The sequence below is a fragment of the Vombatus ursinus genome, unplaced genomic scaffold, assembly GCF_900497805.2.
Source record: "Vombatus ursinus unplaced genomic scaffold, bare-nosed wombat genome assembly UNPS02012122.1, whole genome shotgun sequence".
NCBI classification, from domain to species: Eukaryota; Metazoa; Chordata; class Mammalia; order Diprotodontia; family Vombatidae; genus Vombatus; species Vombatus ursinus.
Genome location: NW_020951900.1, coordinates 546,094 through 565,947, shown reverse-complemented (window position 1 = coordinate 565,947; position 19,854 = coordinate 546,094). Strand labels below are relative to the sequence as shown.

Sequence of the window (19,854 nt, the reverse complement as noted above, 5' to 3'; positions counted from 1 at the left end):
CATCCCTTGTTCTCATGCCCCTCCCAGCTCTGACATCCCTTGTTCTCCTACCCCTCCCAGCTCTGATATCCCCTGTTCTCCTTCCCCTCTAAGCTCTGATATCCCTTGTTCTCATACCCCTCCCAGCTCTGACATTCCCTGTTCTAAGGGCCCTCCCAGCTCTGACTGTCTGTGGTTCCATGAAGTTGGGGAGATGAGATGATCACATAAAAGTAACAGAAAGCAATTCCCCGCAGCCCCCCCATTAGGTGCTGAGCTCCTTGCCTCTGCCTCTGCCCCTTGGCTGGCGGGCAGGATTCATGGCCAAGAAGGACAGGAGCTGCAGATCCCATCCAGTCTGAGCCCCATTCAAATAAATAAAGCAGGGCATCCTTAAGGAGCAACCGGAGAAAACTAAATACAAAAGAAAGGACGGTGATTTATCCCAGACCTTTTCTCTGTGAATCTCTTTGAAAAAGAGGGGCCCTCTCCTTGCAGGCAGGTGGTACAGGTAACTGCTGGACTGAGAGCCAGGAAGACCTCCCGGGTCAACTTAATCCTAGAGCCCTCCAGAAGGAGGTTATTTCCATCCATCACTTCTGTAACCCACTTGTCCAGAACTGTTTGCTTGTCGGCTCCCCTACTGGACATGAGCTCCTCAGGGGCAGGGATGGTCTTTTGCCTTTCTCTATCTACCCCCAGCGCTTTTGCACAGTGTCCAGCACACAGTAGGTACTTAATAAATTTTTTTTTTTTTTTTAGTGAGGCAACTGGGGCTAAGTGACTTGCCCAGAGTCACACAGCTAGGAAGTAGTATGTGTGTGAGGCCAGATTTGAATTCAGGTCCTCCTGACTCCAGGGCCAGTGCTCTATCCACTGCGCTGCCCCCTACTTAATAAAACATTAAAGGATCCTGGGAAATTCAGTTAACCTCTCCTCACCTTCAGTTTCCTCATCTGTATAATGAGTATGATAATGGCACCTACCTCACAGAGTGGTTGTGAGTGTCAAATGAGAATGTATACATGAAACATCTTACAAACCTCACAGTACTAGATAAATTATAATGAAGAGGGTGCTGATTACAATCTGTCCAGTGGTCCATACCACCTCCCACCCCTTTCCACTTCTTCCTCTGGAAACTACAGGAGCCGCCTCCCTGGGACTTCCCCAACCACCGCCCCTGCCCCCACCCCCTCCATTGCGGGGTAAGCTCCCTGAGGACATGGATGGTCTTGCTTTTTGTATCTGTGCTCTTGTCTAAAAGCCTGCTATTAATTTATCCTAAGATCTTATGACCTCTCAGCAGCACAAAGGTGAGTCCAGGGAGAGACAATCTGTTGTCTGAGCACCATTCTGGTCAGGCTGCCAAGAATCTGACAACTAGGTTGGCCAAGTCAACAAGCATTTATTAAGTGCCTACAATGTGCCAGGCACAGACCCTAGGGGATGAGTCTTTGGACCACCATAACTCTTGAAGACCATTGGCTAAGTTCTAGAGGGGGCGCCATCTACATTGGAAGGGACAGCCCAGAGAGACAAACTGGAGGATCCTTGAAGCGTGAAGACAACTGTTCCCATGCCCATCTGGCCTAAAGGTTTGCAAAGTATCAAGTATCTATCAAGCTCTTACTATGTGCCAGGCACTGTGCCAGAAAGGCAAAAAGTGACTGATGGATCAGCCCATTTTGCAGGATGAGAAAACCCACCAACCTGCCCCGCCCCAAGGCAGCCTACTCCTCCTTTCTCCTAATTACCTCTTTGTAACCTAGGGGATCAGACCTGAGTTCAAATCCAGCCTCAGACACATGACACTTGCTAGGTGTGTGACCCCTGGGCAAGCCACTTGGCCTTGATTGCCTTACGTAAAAAAAAAAAAATTAAATTAAAAAAATTTTTTTAAAAACTTTAAAAATTTAAAAGAAATTTAGACCTGGAAGGGACCTTAGAGGTCATCTACTCCAGCCTCCTTATATTTACAGATGAGGACAAAGAGGCACAGAGCAGTTAAGTGACTCCCAAGGTCACATAGGTAGTAAATGGTAGAGCCAGGATTTGAACCCAGGTCTTCCATCTCTAAATCTAGTGTTCTTTCCACTGGCTGCCAAGAAAGGGAAGACCCTTTATGGTATATTCCCCCTTTTTTCAAGGCAGTAGATAGAGCACCGAGTCTGGAGTCATGTAGGCTCATCTTGCTGAATTCAAATCCAGCCTCAGACACTTCCTAGCTGGGTGACCCTGGGCAAGTCACTTAGCCCTGTTTGCCTCAGTTTCCCCATCTGTAAAATGAGCTGGAAAAGGAAATGGCAAACCACTTCAGTATCTCTGCCAAGCCACAAAGACTCAACAACATCAACCCCACAAGGAACTCTAGGTTAGGGAAGGGACCCTTCATGTAAGCTGATGAGGCAGCAAAGCTCAGCCATGTGGGTCAGACCAGGATGGTGCTATTCCTGGAAACGCAGGAATTCCCAGGATCTGCTGATGGAGCTGACTCATATGGTGAGCCAACCCTGTGACCAGTCCCACTTCCTGCCCCACCACAGGCAAGAACATAAAGTGTAACAGAGACAAGTCGACTTATCTCCAACCTTGCCAAGGGAAAGGCAGAGGCCCAAGGTCACGGGGAGAGCCTGGGACGGAGCCGAGGCAGCCAGGAGAAGGGGCGGCCCTGCCCGGCCTCTCGTTCCGAGGGATGCTCTGCCAGCACCATCTGCTCCTGGGGCAAAACAGTTTGTCTCCAGTGGCTGCCTGCCTTCACCAGAGCCCACCGGCTCTCCAGCCAGCTAGCTCTCTTCTCCCCTGCTCACCTGAGACACACATACCTTAGCCCTGAGCACTTTTCTGGAGCAAAGAGAAGGCAAAGTGAGCCTTTCAAAATGAGGCTGCGGAAACCTCCTTCTAACCACCCAGGAAAAGAAAAGGGAGCGGAGCAGGGGGTGGAGCATGGCTCTCCTAGCTAATTAAACACACCTCCTGCCAGGCCCCTCTCTTATCACTAACGGTGCCCCTCCCTTCAGCACCCATTCCTCCCTGGAAGGGACAGGCCCAGTTTTAGATTCACAAGAAGCCAGAAGCAGAATTCTGCCAATTCCTTCTAAGGAGAACATTTCAGCTCCCTTCCCACCCCTCCCTCCCCCAGAACTGGAATGCACTCCCTCCTCGCCTGGGTCACAAGCTCAGATCAAGCAATGCCTCAAAGGCCACCCTGACCCTCCAGGTACTAGGGCCTCCTCATAAAGTGACCTTGGTGGTGCAGCACTGTTATTCTGCCTTACACATTTACTAAGCTAGACAACCCTGGGCAAGCCACTTAACCTCTGGGCCTCAGTTTCCTCAGCTTTAAAATAGGGATAACAGGACCTCATCTCCCAGGGTTATTGTAAGGATCAATAAGTTAATATCTGTTAAGCATTTAGACAGAAATATATGATAAATATGTAATGATATAATGTAATATGAAATAAATATATAATAATAGAATGTAGAATGTAATAGAATAGAATAAATCTATATTTTGCAACAATATGTAATATAAAATATACAATACAATGCAATATAATAAATGTAATATATAAATATATAATAACATACAAATATACAATAATATAATGTAATAAGTGATATAATAAATGTGCAATGTAATATAATGTATAATAAATAAGAAATACAATATAAAATGTAATAAATATATAATGTGATATAATAAATGTACAATATCATATGTTTGTATGATAAATATATAATGATAGGGTATGATATAGTAAATATAGTAATTAATTTGATACATAATAACTATAATGATAGGATGTAATATAATAAATATACTAAAAGTATTCTATAAATGCTAGCTATTGTTATTTTGCACACACTTATAGGTGTACATGTATCATTTCCCCTGATGGAATGTGAGCTCCTTGAAGGTAACTATTAATTCTTTTCTTTTTTTCTTGTAGCCCCAGCTCCTGGGCCAGAGCTTGGCAAATAGTTGGTGCTTAATAACTGCTTGCTGATGGATCAATAATTAGCACCCAAGTCACAACCTCATCTTTGGTCGAAGCTGCCAGATGGGCCCCCTCCCCCAAAAGCCCTGGTCTGTAGTGTCCTACTCCTCCCTCCTCTCCTATCTAGCCTGTATCATATTTACTCGAGTATGAAACTTACCTCACCGAGGGAGACTGAAAACTCATTAAGTGCAACACCTCCCTCTAACTCGGGTGCTGATAATGCAGCCTATCTCTCTGACATTTCCCCCAACCGGAAGCTCCCCTGGTACCTCCCCGTTATCTCCACGATCTGATCAGTGTAACCCTCTTAATAGCCCTTCCTCCCTTTCCCATATAACTGCTTTTGGTGCGCATAACTCCTCTCCGCTCCAGCCCCGCTCTGATCTAAGGACTTCCTGCTGGTCCTTAAACAGGACATACTGTCTCCCAGATCTGGCCATTCTCACACCTGGAGTGCCCTCTCTCTCATCTGCCTCCGCCCCTCCCCCCCAGCTTCCTTTAAGACTTACTCCAGGACCCTCCCAGTGTGAGCACCTTCCTTCAGTAGCTCGTCTTCCACCCTTCATATGCTGCTATTGTCCTGCTGTCCCTCCCATCAGAATAGACCTTCCTGGAGGGTCCACACAATAGTTCCCAGTGCCTGACTCATAGTAAGCATCCTTGTTAACTAACTGGTCATCCAGCCTTTCCTCGAACCCACAACCTACAGAAGCCTCCCAATTGAGGCTATGTTTGCTTAAAGCACACATTCCAAGAAAGGGCGGCTCCCAGGTCCAGCCAAGGGAAACATGGGCTTCACAAAGATAAGCATTTAAAAAAAATGACCTCTCCCACAAGAAGCTTCAATGGCTCACTACTGCCTCTCCAAAAAGTGCAACCTCCTCTGCTTGGCCTTTAAACCCCTTCACAATCTGGTTCCAGTCTGCCTTTCCAGGCTGATTGCTCCTCACTCTCCTCCTCACTCAACTGTTCTAAAAACAACAGCAAAAGTCAGTCCCTGCTCTCTAGGAGCTCACAGTCTAATGGGGGTGGGAGAGAGGCTAATGTACAAACATCAAGGTACAGCGAACAGATACGTGAGGGATAAATTGAAGATAACTGTGGAGAGAAAGGCGATCAGGAAAGGCTTCTTGTAGGTGGTGGGATTTTAGCTGGGACTTGAAGGAAACCAGAGAAGCCTAGAGGCAGAGATGAAGAAGGGGGCAGCTAGGTGGCACAGTGCATAGAGCATCGGCCCTGCAGTTAGGAGGACCTGAGTTCAAATCCCGTCTCAGACACTTGACACTTACTAGCTGTGTGACCACGGGCAAGTCACTTAACCCCATTGCCTAGTAAAAAAACAAACAAACAAAAAAACAGATGAGGAGGGAGGGCATTCCAGGCATGGAGGACGGCCAGAGAGAATGCCCAGAGCTAGGGACGGATGGAGCGCCCTGTCTGAGAAATAAGAAGGCCTCTGCCTTTAAGATGCTTATAATCAAGAAGGCAGATAAGGTACAAAACAGATAACTATAATATACAACATTCCATGCCAAAAACATCAAAGAGAACAAAGAACCATGGGAGGTATGAAGAGAGAAAAGTGATTCCCAACCAGGCAGATCTGGGAAGGCTGCCAAGAGGATACAGCCTTTTGCAGAGGTCTTTTTTTTTTTAAGGGCAACCGGGGTTAAGTGACTTGCCAGGATGTTTCAGATACTGTCAAGGACCTGACATTTCCGGGTTAGAAGAAAAGGTTGGACAGGCGGGTGACAAATGGTTACAGAATGCCAACCCCTCAAATGCCAAGCAAAAGAATTTGAATTTTACTTTAGAGGCAACAGAGAGCCACTAAAGAGCTTGGCAGAGGAATCATAGGAACTGAAGAAGACTATTCTGGTAAAGTGACACATGAAGGACAGACTGGAGGTGGTATACAGCAGAGATGTGGAGACCTGGAAAAAGGTTATTACAATAATTTAATTAAAAAAACCTTCTCATTTAAAAAATTAGTCTAATTGGATGGTAACAAAGGTCTGGACTAGGGTAGTGGCAGTAGGGAAAGAGAGAAGGGAATGGATCCAAGAAATGGACCTGGGCATCTTTAGCCACGTCCCACCATGATCGCCAAATTCTAGCCCATAGACCTAGGCATTCAGCAATGGAGACGGGGATATCACAAGACCTGAGCACTGGACAAGACTCAATCATCTCCTCCAGGCTGGCCTCTTCCAAGGTCTGGGGAACTCCCGGAGAGGAGACAAATGTGGTACAGCGGATAGGACACTGGGCTCTGGACTCAAGATAGCCACTGAGGTCCTTTTAGTCCTGACTAGGATTCCTACAACCCCTTCCCCATCGGCAGAAAGACCCTGGCTGGACTTTGGGGACCTTTCAAATGTGTGGCCCCTAGACATGAGCATGATGGAAGATCCCTGCTCTACAGGGTGCAGGACTCTGCAGATACTCTCAGACTTGGCCAATGAACTACAGACTTTTGCAGAACCGGGTTTTTTTTCTCTTTTTGATTCCTTGTTCCATGACAGACTACATGGCAGAGACAAAAGCAGCCAGCCAGGAACCCCTGACACATATTAGCTGGGTGGCCCTTACCATCTCCGTTCTCTGGGCAAGAAGGGGCTGTCCCACACTGGCAGAGAGAGCTTCCTCATCTGGAAGTTTCCCCAGAGCATTTCCTATACCCACTCTTTGTGATGAGGAAAGGTTCTCTGGAAGTTGAGAGAGGGAGGGAGATATCAAGAAATGTAGGTGATGTAAAAACAAAAGATACAGAGGGAAAAAAATTAAAAGCAAGTAGACTAGGGAAGGAAACTCAGCCCCAAAAGAGGCTAACAGGCCTCAGAATCCAAACCCCTTCCCCACATTTAACAGATGATGACAAAATGAAGCCCAGAGGGGGAGCAATCAGCTCAAGATCACACAGCAACAAAGCCGGGACATTTGAACCAAGGCCCTTTGGCCCTCAAATCCAACAACACTCTCCTCCCACTCCAGCTGACCTTACCCACAACTGAGACGGGGGACAGAAGCCGAAACCACAAAGGAAGGAGATTAGCCTGGCTCTCTTCCAAAGGCGTCAGGTGGGATGAGAAACCCAAAAAATAACAAAGAGGGAAATACTGGAGGGAGAAGAGCAGGGGGCTGGGGGGTGGGGAACAGCTCAAGGCACAGGTTCCCTTCTCTGCCCCATCCAAGACAACCTTGCCTCTTACTCGCCTGAGAAGGCAGAGCTATTCCGAGCCCCCTCCTCTCTCTCATTCTATCAGTCAGAACCCGAAACATCTTCCTTTGTTCCAGTCTCCTACAAAGAAATGGCCCATCCCCAGCTAAGGCCAGCCCTGTACTTACGTCCTTGATCCGTGGCCCTCCAATTCCTCTGCGAGACTGTCTCCTTCTCTCCTTCCGCCTCTCAGCATCTCTCTTTATCTACTGGCTGCCTATAAGCACCCCCAAGTATTCCCATCCTCAAACAACAAAAACAATAAAACCACCCTTTATTTAACCCCACGCCCCACTCTCTCTTTCTCTCTCCTCCCTTTTCCAACTATTGACCAGCCCTTCCTTCTAGACACTCTCTCTTTCCCCCTTGGCTTTTAGGAAATTGCTTCTCCTCGTTCTCAATTCTGTTGCTAACGGAGTGAGGAAGAAAGGGGGTCTGAGCTTGTGAGGCCGGGTGACTGGAGGCAGTCCCTCACCCCCACTGCCAAGTCCACCTCCCGCCTCACAATCTTTTCCTTTCCCCACTCATGGTTCCCACCCTCTGGTCCAAGCTTCCTTCCCTTTCTTCCAGACCAATGCAATAGCCTCCTAATTGCCATCCTTACTTCCAAGCTCTTACTCTGTCTCTCTTTTCCAACCCATCCTCTTCCTAGATGACAAAATCGTCCTAAAGCACAGGTCAGGCCATGGCTCCCTATGGCTCCTAGGATACAATCTGAACTGTTCAGTTTGGATCAAGGATTTAGAGCTAGAAGGGGCCTTGGAGAACGTTGACTCCATTCTACAGTTGGTGAAACTGAGGCTCAGAGAGATGATTTGACCTACTTTAGGTCACACAGCTAGATGGCTCAGTGGATAAAGTGCTAGTCCTAGAGTCAAGAAGACCTGAGTTTCCCCAGACACTTGACACTTAACTAGCTGTGTGACCCTAGGAAAGTCACTTAACCCCATTGCTTAGCAAAAAAAAAAAAGAAGAAGAAGAAGAAGAAGACCTGAGTTCAAATCCTGCCTCAGACACTTACTAGCAGTATGACCCTGGGCAAGTCACTGAACCCCATTGCTTAGCAAAAAAATAAAAAAAAAAAAAGACCTGAGTTCAAATCCAGCCTCAGACACTTGCTAGCAGTATGACCCTGGGCAAGTCACTGAACCCTGTTTGCCTCAGTTTCCTCCTCTGTAAAATGAGCTGGAGAAGGGAATGGCAAACCACTCCAGTATCTTTGCCAAGAAAACCCCATTGGATAGTATGGTCCACGGGGTCACAAAGAGTCAGACACAACTGAAAAACTAAATAATAAGGTCATGGAGCTGGTGTCGAGACTACATTTGAAGCCAAATTCATCACTCTTCAAAATTCGGCTCTAGTCGACTTTTCTAGATTTGCTTCACGTTATTTCCCATCACACATTCTACGTTCCAGGCAAAGTGGCTGCTCCCCAAACTTGAGGTTCCATCTCCAACCTCCCGGTCTTTGCACCAGCTGGTCCCCATTCCTAGAATCCACACTCTCACCTCATCTCTGCCTCTCAGAATCCTTAGCCTCCTTCAAGGCTCAATTCAGGCACCACTTCCCAGTGTACCTTCTATGGCAACTCAGCCTCCATCTCTAGTAATTAATTTTCACTATGGATTCCAATTATCCTCCTTTCACTGATCTGAGTATAATTTATATTCCCCAGTCAACTTTCAGCTCCCCAGGGGCAGGGAATATTTTGTCTGTCAGGTCTTAGTATCCATTATGGCCCACCCAAAATAGGCCATTAATAAAAGCCAAGTGGATTGAATTGCAGTTTCCACCAATCCATTGTGTTTCTGCCCCAGCAGCCTCAGGACAAGTGCAAGCCTCTTCCCCAAGGCTCCCAGGTCCTCCAATAGAGGAGTGGCCTAGCTCATCCCCACTCCTTCACTTGCTCTCAATCTCTACTGGCTCCTTCCCTGCTGCCTACAGACAGTCTCCCCCATCCTGGAAAAACCCTCCCTTGACCGTCCGATTCTCAGTCACCATCATCCTGAATCTCTTCTGCACTTTGTAGCTAAACTCATCGAAAAGTCTGTCTACAACGGGCGCCTATGCTCTTTCCTCTTCTCTCTACATTCTGGGTTCCAACCTTATCATTCCACCAAAACCACTCTCTCCAAAGTTACTAACGATCTCTTAGTGGCCAAATCCAATGGCCTTTTCTAATCTTCATTCTCCTTGACCCGTCTGCAACCTTGGGCGCTGCTGGTCACTCTCCCCTTACAGATAACCTCTTCTGTCTGGGTTTTCAGGACACCGTCTCTCCTGGTTCTCCTCTCTGACCTCTCCTGGGAAATCTGCTGGGTTCTCCAGCTCACGTCCTCTCACCATAGGTGTCCATCCTGGGCCCTCTTCTCTTCTCTCTCTATACTACTTCACTTGGTGACCTCATCAACTCCCATGGATTTAATTACCATTTTAAGATTGAGCATTCTCAAATCTACCAATCCCACTTCCATCTCTCTGTTGACCTCCAATCTCCAGTCTCCAACTGCCTTCCAGATATCTCCAGCAGGATGTCTGATAGACATCTTAAACTCAGTATGTCCAAAACAGAACTCCTTATCTTTTTCTCCTAATCACCCCCCCAACCTTCCCTGTTACTGTAGAGGATGTCACCATCCTCCCGGTCCCCCAAGCTCCCAACCCAGGAGTCATCTTGGATTCCTCAGTCCCCCCATATTCAAGCTGTAGCCAAGGTCTTTAGATTTCACCTCCACAACATCTCTAGAATGCACCCCCTTTTCTCCTTCGATGCCGCCCCCAATCCCCTTATGCCTGGATTATCACAATAGCTGCTGGGGGGGGGGGGGTCTGCTGCCTCAGGGCTCTCCCCACTCCAGTCCATTCTCCATTTCGCCACTAAATTAATTTTCCTAAAACACAAATCCGATTACCTCACACCCCTACTGCCTCCAGGACCATATACAAAATGGTCTGTTTGGCCTTCAAATCCTGCCCCCTCCCAGCTTTCCAGTCTCCTTACACCTCACTCCCTACCACCTACTCTTCCATCCAGTGACCCCGGCCTCCGGGTTGTTCCACAAACAAGACCCTCCATCTCTCTGGCTGGGACCCCATGCCTGGAATGCTCTCCCTCCTCTGCTCCAACTAATGACCTCACTGGCTTCTTTTAAGTTGATCATTCCAACCAAAATCCCACCTCCTCCAGGAAGCCTTCCCCAACCCCTCCTAATACTAATACCTTCCCTCGCTTAATCATTTCCTATTTATCCTGTATATACTTTGCTTGTGTATTTGTGTTTGCATGAATGTTGTCTTTCTCATTAGATTGTAAGATCCTTGAGGGCAGGGACTGTCTTTTGCCTCTTTTTGTATCCCCAGTGCTTGGCACAGTGCCTGGTATATAGTAGGCACTTAATAAATGCTAACTGACTGACTGACTTGAAGATGATTTATGTACTTTCCAGTTCTCCCGGCCCTGGTTCATCTCCTGGGCCTGTCGCATGGTACCTGTGTTATGTCGGGAAAGTCCCCGGCCCTCTCTGGGCATCACCTGTCTCATCTCTAAGATCTTCACCACTGCCCTCTAAAGTCCCCCCTGGCTCTAAATCTATGAGCCCGTGAAATCTTTTCTTTCCCCAGTTAAAACATGAAAGGGGGTGGATGGGGCCAGAGCCCATGGCAGGCCTGTTCAGCAGCTCCAGAGAAGGGAGTAGAGGCAATCACTGTGAGAACCAAATCATCTCCACCTCCAGGCAGGCCTCCTGGGGGGCCCCCAGGCAATCAGGGGACCCTCAGGGAAGCTGCTGGGCTCATGCATCTCTGCATCCTGGGCTTCCCTTCATTCCCCCTCAGCAGAAGCAAAGTGGCAATACTAGAAAAGAGGTTAGGTCTCAGAGTCAGGAGATCTGAGTTCAAATCCACATACTAGCTCTGTGCCCTCAGACAAACCACCTCAGCTCCCTGAGCCTCAGTTTCTTCATCCATAAAATTGGAACAAGAATATCTGCATCACCTAACTTGCAGGGTGTCTTATTAATTAACTCTCCATAGAAATGTTTGCTAATGATTTATGGGGGGAGGGAAGGGGGTGATCCAGATGTTTGTATTGTATGGTGGTGCACACCTGTTGCTGGTGGGACTGAGGCTGATAGACCACCTGAGCTCAGGAGTTCAGAACCATAGCTGGGCCAAAGCTGACCGGGCGTCCTCACTAAGGCTAGTCCAATATGGCGAGCCCCCAGAAGCAGGAGGGGCCGCCAGGCTACCTCAGGAGGGGTGAACTGGTCCAGGTCGGAACTATGGAACAGGTTAAAGCTTCTGTGCCTATGACTGCTGGGAACAAGGCCGTGAGTGACCTGGGCAAGATAGGGACAGTCAATCTCAAAAAAAAAAAAAAAAAAAAAAAAGCAAAAAGATGCCAACTCAATGATCAACCATGATTTCAGAGAACCAGAAGTTAATGAGGCATGTGACCCACCTCCTGACTGAGAGATAATGGACCCGGGGGCAGAAAGATACATACATTTTTGGACTTGGACCATGTGGAATTTGTTTAGCTTGATTATACATATTTGTTGGACAGCTAGGTAGTGCAGTGGATAGAGCACCAGAGCACGGAGTCAGGAAGACCTGAATTCAAATCTGGCCTCAATCACTTACTAGCTGTGTGACCCTGGGCAAGTCACTTAATCCCATTTGCCTCAGTTTCCTCATCTGTAAAATGAACTGGAGAAGGAAATGGCAAATCAGTCCAAGATCTTTGCCAAGAAAACCCAAATGGGGTCATGGAGAGTCAGATGTGACTGAAACAACTGAACAATGAATGTTAAATTGAATTTTAAAAAAAAGAGACTAGGGAAGACTTTGAGGCCTAGCTTTCTAGCTCAGCTCAAAAGGAAGCTGGATCTCAGAGGGCCCACGACTCAGAACAGATTGCTCCCCAATTCTCCCTCCACGGCTTCCACTCCTTGGTTAGCTGTTATTTTTAGCAAGTCACTGTGTTCCCACAGAAACCACAGGGCCACAGAATTTGAAACCAGGCCAGCTATATACCAACCAGGGGAAATGGGGGAGGAGTCAAGGTCCAGGAGGAGTCCAGTAGCGCAGAGCCAAGGAACACTACTGGGTCAGCGTGGAGCCTAACATTCCTCCAACTTGAGGAGGGGTCCCATGACCCTGCCCCAGGCCCAGGCCAATGCCTCCTGGCTCACATGGCCCGCCACATTTGTATGTAGACAAAATCAATCGGCAGGCATTTGTGAGGCACCTACTATGTGCCAGGCACTGGGAACCGAGAAAGATCTGGTTTCCAATCCTGACACTCGCTGTCACTTAGAACCTCAGTCTTCTCTATAAAATGGGAATAAGCCTACAGAGGGCGGGTGGTCTGTATCTGAACTCTTACTGGCTATGACCAGAATGGATCTTAGCTCTGGAGCTACAAGGGCCCTGAGAGGCCATCTAATTCAACTCTCTGGGGAAACTGAGGCCCAGCAAGGGAAAGAGATTTACCCAGGATCACAAAGGTAAGGGGTGGGATTTGAACCCAGGTCTTCTGACTCCAGAGTCAAAGTACCATGATGCCAATCCATTCTCTATCTATCCAGGAAGGTCGTATCAGAAACCTCATTTTTTTTTCCTTCTCTCCTTTTGGATGGGATAAAACTTGAGGACGAAAATTTGAAGTATGGAAAATGGAAATGAGGAAAACAAATGCCCCGTTCTCCCCAGTACCTTGCCCCGTAAGTGAGTCTGGGAGTCTTAGATGTATCTCTGAAGGTTTCACAAACTTCGATGGGATGTTGGAAAAGTGAGCTGTCATTACTGTTACCGGCAGCCTTTCAGTCACAATAAAGAAAAATCCCCCTGTAAAATGATGGGGGTCAAACTAGACAGGCCCTAAAATTTCCTGTAAACCTCAATCTGTGATCCCATGATCCTGGAGGCCAGGTCTACCGAAGAGCTGTAATTCACTTATATATTCACTTATATTCACTTGGCTCATCAAGACACAGCCAAGGAAGTATTTTCCTCATACCAAAGGCGTGACTGAGACTGTTTTCCTGGTGAGGTAGAGACACCTCCATGTTCTTTTTCCTGGTGAAAAAAACAATAACAAAAATGCCAGCTTTATATTTGTATAAGCTTTAACTATCGGTGTGCCCCTAGGCAAGTCACTTAATCTCTGTGGGCTTCAGTTTTCTCCTTTGTAAAAGGAGGGGGATTCATCTTGAGGAAATCTGAGCTCTCTTCCAGTCCCATATCATCCTCATAATTCATATTTCTACATAGCTTTGAGGTTGCAAAGCACTTTACAAATATCATCTAATTTATCCTCACAACTCTGGAGGTAGAGGCTAATATTATACCCATTTCTCCAGGAAGCAAAATGAGGATGAGAGAATTTACAGTCAAGCCAGCTTGTAATAATAATAATTGCTAACATTTATATAGGGTTTACTATATGCCAGGCACTGTGCAAAGCACTTTACAGATATTATCACACTTGATCTTCGAAACAACCCTAGGAGGGTGATGCTATTATTGTCCTTGTTTTACAGTTGAAGAAACTGAGGCAAACAGTGGTTGTGTGACTTGGCCAGGGTCACCTAGCTAAAAAAAGGTCTGAGGTGAGATTTGAACTCAGGTCTTCCTGACTCTAGGCCTAGCATTCTGCGCACCTGCCCCCTAACTGCCTAAGATCTGTGATAATACCAGGCCTATGAGCTCCATAATGCTAAGCTTTGGTCCTGACCAGTGATTTCATGCAGGTACACACACACCCTTTCTCTCTCTCTCTCTCTCTCTCTCTCTCTCTCTCTCTCTCTCTCTCTCTCTCTCTCTCTCTCTCTACCCTCCCCCACCTGAAGCCAAGAGAAGATCAGGATTTTTTTTTTTCTTTTTGGTGAGGCAATCAGGGTTAAGTGACTTGCCCAGGATCACACAGCTAGTAAGTGTCAAGTATCAGAGGCTGGATTTGAACTCAGGTCCTCCTGACTCCACGGCCAGAGCTCTATCCACTGCATCACCTAGCTGCCCCAGTCAGGATCTTGTCCATGTATATCATCCTCTCCCCCTCTTAGAACGGAAGCTCCTGGAGAACAGTCACTTGTCTTGCTTTTTGTTTGCTGCCCCAGAGAGCCTACTTTATAGAGCTGCCCAGGGCATTGAAAGTACCTGGACCTGGAGTCAGGAAGACTGCAGCTCAAATCCAGCCTCAAAACAGGAATTTGACACTTACTAGCTGTGTGATCCTGGGTCGGATCACTTCACCTCTCTCTGCCTCAGTTTCCTCATCTCTAAAATGGGAATAATAACAACACCGACCTCCCAGGGCTGTCGTGAGGATCAAATGGGGTAACATTTGTAAAGCACTTTGCAAACCTTAAAGCAGTATATAAATCCTTCTATTATTGTTAATAATTATCACTAACAATAATTATTCATAATAATAATTATGGGGCAGTTAGGTGGCACAATGGATAGAGCAAGTAGCCCTGGAGGACCCAAGTTCAAATCTAGCCTCAGACACTGTTTAGCTCTGTGACCCTGGGCAAGTCACTTAACCTCAATTGCCTCCTCTCCCCCCACTACCAAAAAAATAAATTATTATTATAATTATAATAACCTAAGATCACCCAGTCAGCTTGGATCAGGAGTAAGACTTGAGCCTCATGCCTGCCTAAGGCCACAGCCAGCCCATGCTGTCTCACGCTAGCCCATGAGATAATTAATATTCTCCTCGGTTTACAGCTAAGGAAATGGAATGGCTTGCCTAAGGTCACATAATGAGTTAGTGGCACAGTTTAATGCTTAGATCTCCAGATTTCTAATTCTATTTTTACGAAGAATGGGAATAATGTGTCAGAGGCAGAAAGAAAAGTAAACTTGGTGGGCAGGAGGTGGGGTGACAAGAAGATATGCTCAGAGGCCCCCATTTGTCATCCGCTATTTTCCAAGAAGTCCAGAACCCTCCGTACTCAGCACTCACTTATTCATTCGCCACCCTGGTCAGAGGAGGCAAAGAGCACAGAGAATCACATCCCCAGATTGCTAAGATTCTTAAAGATCAATTCATCTGACCAACTGTATTTTCCAGAAAAAGAAACGAAATCTCAAAGAACTCATGTAATTTGCCTAATGTCACACAGCAAGGCAGAGTAAGCCAGGGCCCAAATCAATCCAGCAGACATGTGTTAAGTACCTACTATGTGCCAGGAGCTGTGCCAAGCACCGGGGATACAAAAAGAGGCAAAAGACAGTCCCTGCCTTCAAGGAGCTTACAATCTAATGCAATCTAATCTAAAGCCAAATCTCCTAAACTCACCAGGGCTCATTTTTTCCTTTTGCTTTAAACACAGCGGCATCTTTTACCTGGGAAATCCCATGTCCCTCCAATTCCTGGGTCAAGAATTTTCAATAGAGATGGCGTTCATTCTAACCTTCAATTTCCCCCTAATGTCCAAGTGAACCTATGCTAGGCCGCTCAACTGCCCCATGGGGCTGACGGATTTCAAGCTGGAAGGGACCTCTGAGGCCATTTGGTGAAACTCCACAGGAGCAAACTGAAGCCTAGAGACCCTTGGGTCTCACACAGGGGGTACGTGACAAAACCCCTCTGACTCCAAACCCATGACTCATTCCACAATGCTTCCATCACCCACATACAGTGGTTCTCAAACTTTTGGGCCCCAAAGTGACCTTTACACTCTTAAAATTTTATGTATGTGTATATATATTTACAGTATTAGAAATTAAAATTTTAGCATTATTATGAAAATAGTTCAAACTCTGGAAACCCCCTGAAATGGTCTCTAGGATACCAGGGACCCCGGACCACACTTTGAGAACAGTGAGAGGACTAAACCATTTGATAAATGAGGAAATGAAGGTTCAAAGAGTGACTTTGGACTTCTTTGGCAAGAAATGACTTGCCCAAGGCCACATAGCTTGTAAGTGGCAATCAGGCAGTCAAGTCAATAAGCATTTTTTTTTTTTTGCTTTTTTGGTGAGGTAATCAGGGTTAAGTGACTTGCCAGGGTCACACAGCTACTACGTGTTAAGTGTCTAAGGCACATTTGAACTCAGGTCCTCCTGACTCCAAGGCCCGAGCTCTATCCACTACGCCACCTAGCTGCCCCTAGTCAGTAAGTATTTAAGTGCCTACTATGTGCCCAGCAGTGGGCGAAGAGCTAAGATATAAAAAAAGGCAAAAGACACTCAAACGTGTTTGAGAACATGAAAAAACTATGGACCAAGTAGGCAGGATCGATTGGAGATAATTAACAGAGAAAAGGCCCTTTGAGTCCAGATTCTCTGACTCCAAATCCAGAATTTTTTCCACTACACCATACCTATGTAGGAAGTGGGACCACAGTGGCTGGCATCCCCAGAAGTGGCCCAGCATCTGTGCCTTGTACAGGTTCTGTACCTTGCCCCACACTCCACTGGCCTGCCGGGAGATTACCAAGAGCCAAGGAAGAGGAATCTGGCCTGGCACAACAGCCTGGAACCTGGGGACTGTTCAGAGTTGGAAGGAGCCGATCTCATCCCATAATCATAATCACACACCAAGCTGCGCAGCTTTGTTTTGTTTTTCCTTGTTCTTTGTCCCGCATGAGAGCCGAGGGCGACAAAGTTGCAAGACCAAAGCCCCCAAGGCTTCCCAAACAAAAGAGGGGTGTGCTTGCTTTGTACGCCTGGGCTCCAATGGGCACAAGGGGTCTGCCCCCCGATACTGAGCTCAGAAAACTTTAGTGCTCCATCTTAACATCTGGATGGCCCCTGACCTCGCTCCTCCCAACTGTCAGGCCTACAGGAGTCATCTCAAACAGAAAGCAGCCCCGTGGAGCTCCGCCGTGACAGTGGGGGTCCCCCGGTGGCCAGGGAGACCATCCGGGCTGCCTGGGCCCGGGGATCCGGGGACCGTGGGACCCTGGGCATTGCTTACCTTCTAAACTTCCCCGCTGGGGCTGGGAGGCTGAGCTCTCTGGGGCTCTGGGCTGCGGAATCTGTCCTGTTTACCCGTCCCGGGGCCCGGGGTGCCAGGGGCTGGGCTGGAGGTGGCCGGGCCCGGAGTCCTGTCCCGTCCCCAGATCTTACCTGACAGGCGGCTCTCGACTAGGGCGGCAGCACGGGGCGTCCCGATCACGGTGGGGCTGGGGCTGGGGCTGGAAATGGGAATGGGGCTGGGGCCGGGACCGGGACCCGGGCCAGGATTGGGGCCGGGGCTTGCGCTGGGGCTGGGGCTGGGGACGGCCCGGGGGGCGCAGCCATGCCCCAGCCCGAGCTCCTGGGCACGCCTCGCTTGGCCGCGGCTCTGGCCCCCGGCACAGACGCACGAACGCACGGTCGGATGGACGCTTTGTTTGCCCGGCTCGGCTCGGGTGGCGCAGCGCAGCCCTGCCCCCTCCGCAACCGTGGCCGCTCCGCCCCGCGGCCGGCGGGAGGAAGCGAGGGGGAGTCCGGACAGACCCGCAGGCGCGCCCCTTTAACCCTTACCTGCCGGGCCGGCCCCTGAGCGCCGAGAGAGCCTCCCTGGGGGACTCCGCCCCCTCTCCGCCCCTCCTCCGGGGTAATGGGGGGGGGGCTTTCCGCTCTTAAAGAGACCTCAGGCCAGGAGGCCCTTTGGACCCGGAACAGTGAGCCCAGGCTGCACCCAAGGTCTGCATGGACCTTTAACGAAGAGCACCCCGCTGCTGCAACGGAACCGTCCCTGCACGTGGGAGTCCTGCACCGCCACGGGCTCGCCCCTCCTGTGACCGAGCCCAGGGGTCGAGTTCCACTCCCTACTCCTCTCTTTGATAGACCAGCCATGTGACTTTGGAAAAGTCGCTCATTTCCGGCTTCAGTGACATGGACTCAATTGCCTTAGAGCTCCGGCTGGCAGTGCTAACTTTGACCACTCGCGTGACCGTGGCCAAGGCCGCTTGGCTCGTCTGGGTGCGGAGAGCGCTGCGTGGGGAGGCTGAAGACTTGGGTTCTTTGGATCAACAGATGGTAGGGACCTCAGACGTTAGCCTGGCTAACCCCACCCCCACCCCATTTTACAGATGACGAAACTGTGGCGATTAACGTTAAGTGACTTACCCAAGGTGACGCCAGAAGTGGAATTTGAACCCACTGTATCACCTTGATTCCATTACTTATATAACCTTGGACAAGTAAGTCATCTCAACTCTCAGGGCCTCAGTTTCTTCATCTGTAAAATGAGTGGGTTGGATTAGACGGCTTCCAAAGCCCCTTCCTAATCGTATATATGATACTGAATTTCACGAGGACAGAAGCCAATGACTGTAGGGATCAGGGAAGGGGGTCCACTTGTGTGCTCAGAGCAAGAAGGCCAGAATGATTGAAATGAAGAGTCCGTGGAGGGAAGTAATTAGACTGGAGGTGAGAGCCTGATTGAGAAGTTTGTATTTTATAGTAAAAGTAGAGGAAAGGCCAGAGCATTTTTGAATAAAGAGTTTCACGATCAGATCAACGTTTTAGGAATATCAGTTTTAACAGATGAGTGTAAGATGGAGAGGAAAGGAAAACCTAAAAGCAGGGAAACCAATCAATAATAACAGCTAGCATCTATGTAGTACTTTAAGGTTTGCTAAGCACTTTCCAAATATCTCATTTAGTCCTCAACAAGGGAGGGAGATGCTGTTATTACCAGCAGAGGTTAAGTGACTTGCCTAGAGTCACATAGCTTGTAGATTTGAAGTGATAGAAACCAGGAATTTATCTTTATCTTTCAGAGGTTCTGTCAATGTAATTCCATCTTTACCACTAATGTGGTGCAACTTGGGGGGGGAGTCTCATTAGCTTCACTGTGCCTCTGTTTCATTTCTGCAAAACAGGGGTCCAGACATCACCAATGGAAACCTAGAAGAAATCTTAGAACCCTTCTTATCCAACCCCTGCATCTTATAGAGTGGGAAATTGAGGCCCTGAACACAGTGCTTTGTATATAGTAATAATACCCACCTCCCTTAGCTCACAGAGTTGTGAACACCAGCTAATCATTGGCCAATCATAGGATCCTAGATTTGGAATTTCAAGGAACCTCAAAAACTATCTACACCAACTCCTTCATTTTACAGGTGAGGAAACTGAGGCACAGCAACAGGAAGTGGTATCTGGACATACTTCAGATAAAGCCAGATTCCTAAAAAGTATTAAGGTTTCTTACAAATGCAAAGGTTTTGTTTGGGTTTTTTTGGGGGGGGAGTCATCTGTCCTTATGTACCCTTCCTGCTCCCATTCATGTGGAGAGACTTATGAGAGGGGATGAGTTAACCGAGCCCCTCAGGATCTCCACCTAGGGGCCTGACCTGTAGTTCATTCCTCTATCCAGTTCTAGGGAGATCATTCCCCTCCTGCTGGTGGCAAATATGAAACAGAAAGTCCCAAGTGCTTGTTTCTTTGGACTCTGATAGAATTTTGTTTAGTTTTGGTTGAGGTTTATTTTTTGTTTTGTTTTGTTTTTAGCCATGAACTTTTAAAAAAAATTACAAATTGTGAACACACACACACACACACACATACACCCATACACCACTAAAGTCATGTATAATAACTTTACCCTTGTGATAATAAAATCATGCTATTCATTTTCCCCTTTCTAAACTTTTTTTCCAGTATGCATCATGAGGCGTCCTTGTTTCTGCTGTCTTC

The 19,854-nt window shown here is 47.8% G+C and overlaps 1 protein-coding gene across 4 annotated transcripts in view; it reads right to left on the bottom strand.

Annotated features, from left to right (window-relative positions):
* PHETA1 (PH domain containing endocytic trafficking adaptor 1) overlaps nucleotides 1-17,380 on the bottom strand; it is a 23,109-nt gene extending 5,729 nt beyond the window's left edge. The window contains exon 1 of one of the 4 annotated variants that reach the window (XM_027857383.1): nucleotides 17,293-17,380. The gene's annotated coding sequence lies outside the window, so the exon portion shown is untranslated. Of the gene's footprint in view, nucleotides 1-2,804; nucleotides 3,089-12,924; nucleotides 12,984-13,228; nucleotides 13,258-17,292 lie in introns of those variants that run through there. The other 3 variants (XM_027857382.1, XM_027857381.1, XM_027857380.1) reach the window with 3 other exon arrangements.
* Nucleotides 17,381-19,854: the final 2,474 nt, after the last annotated feature.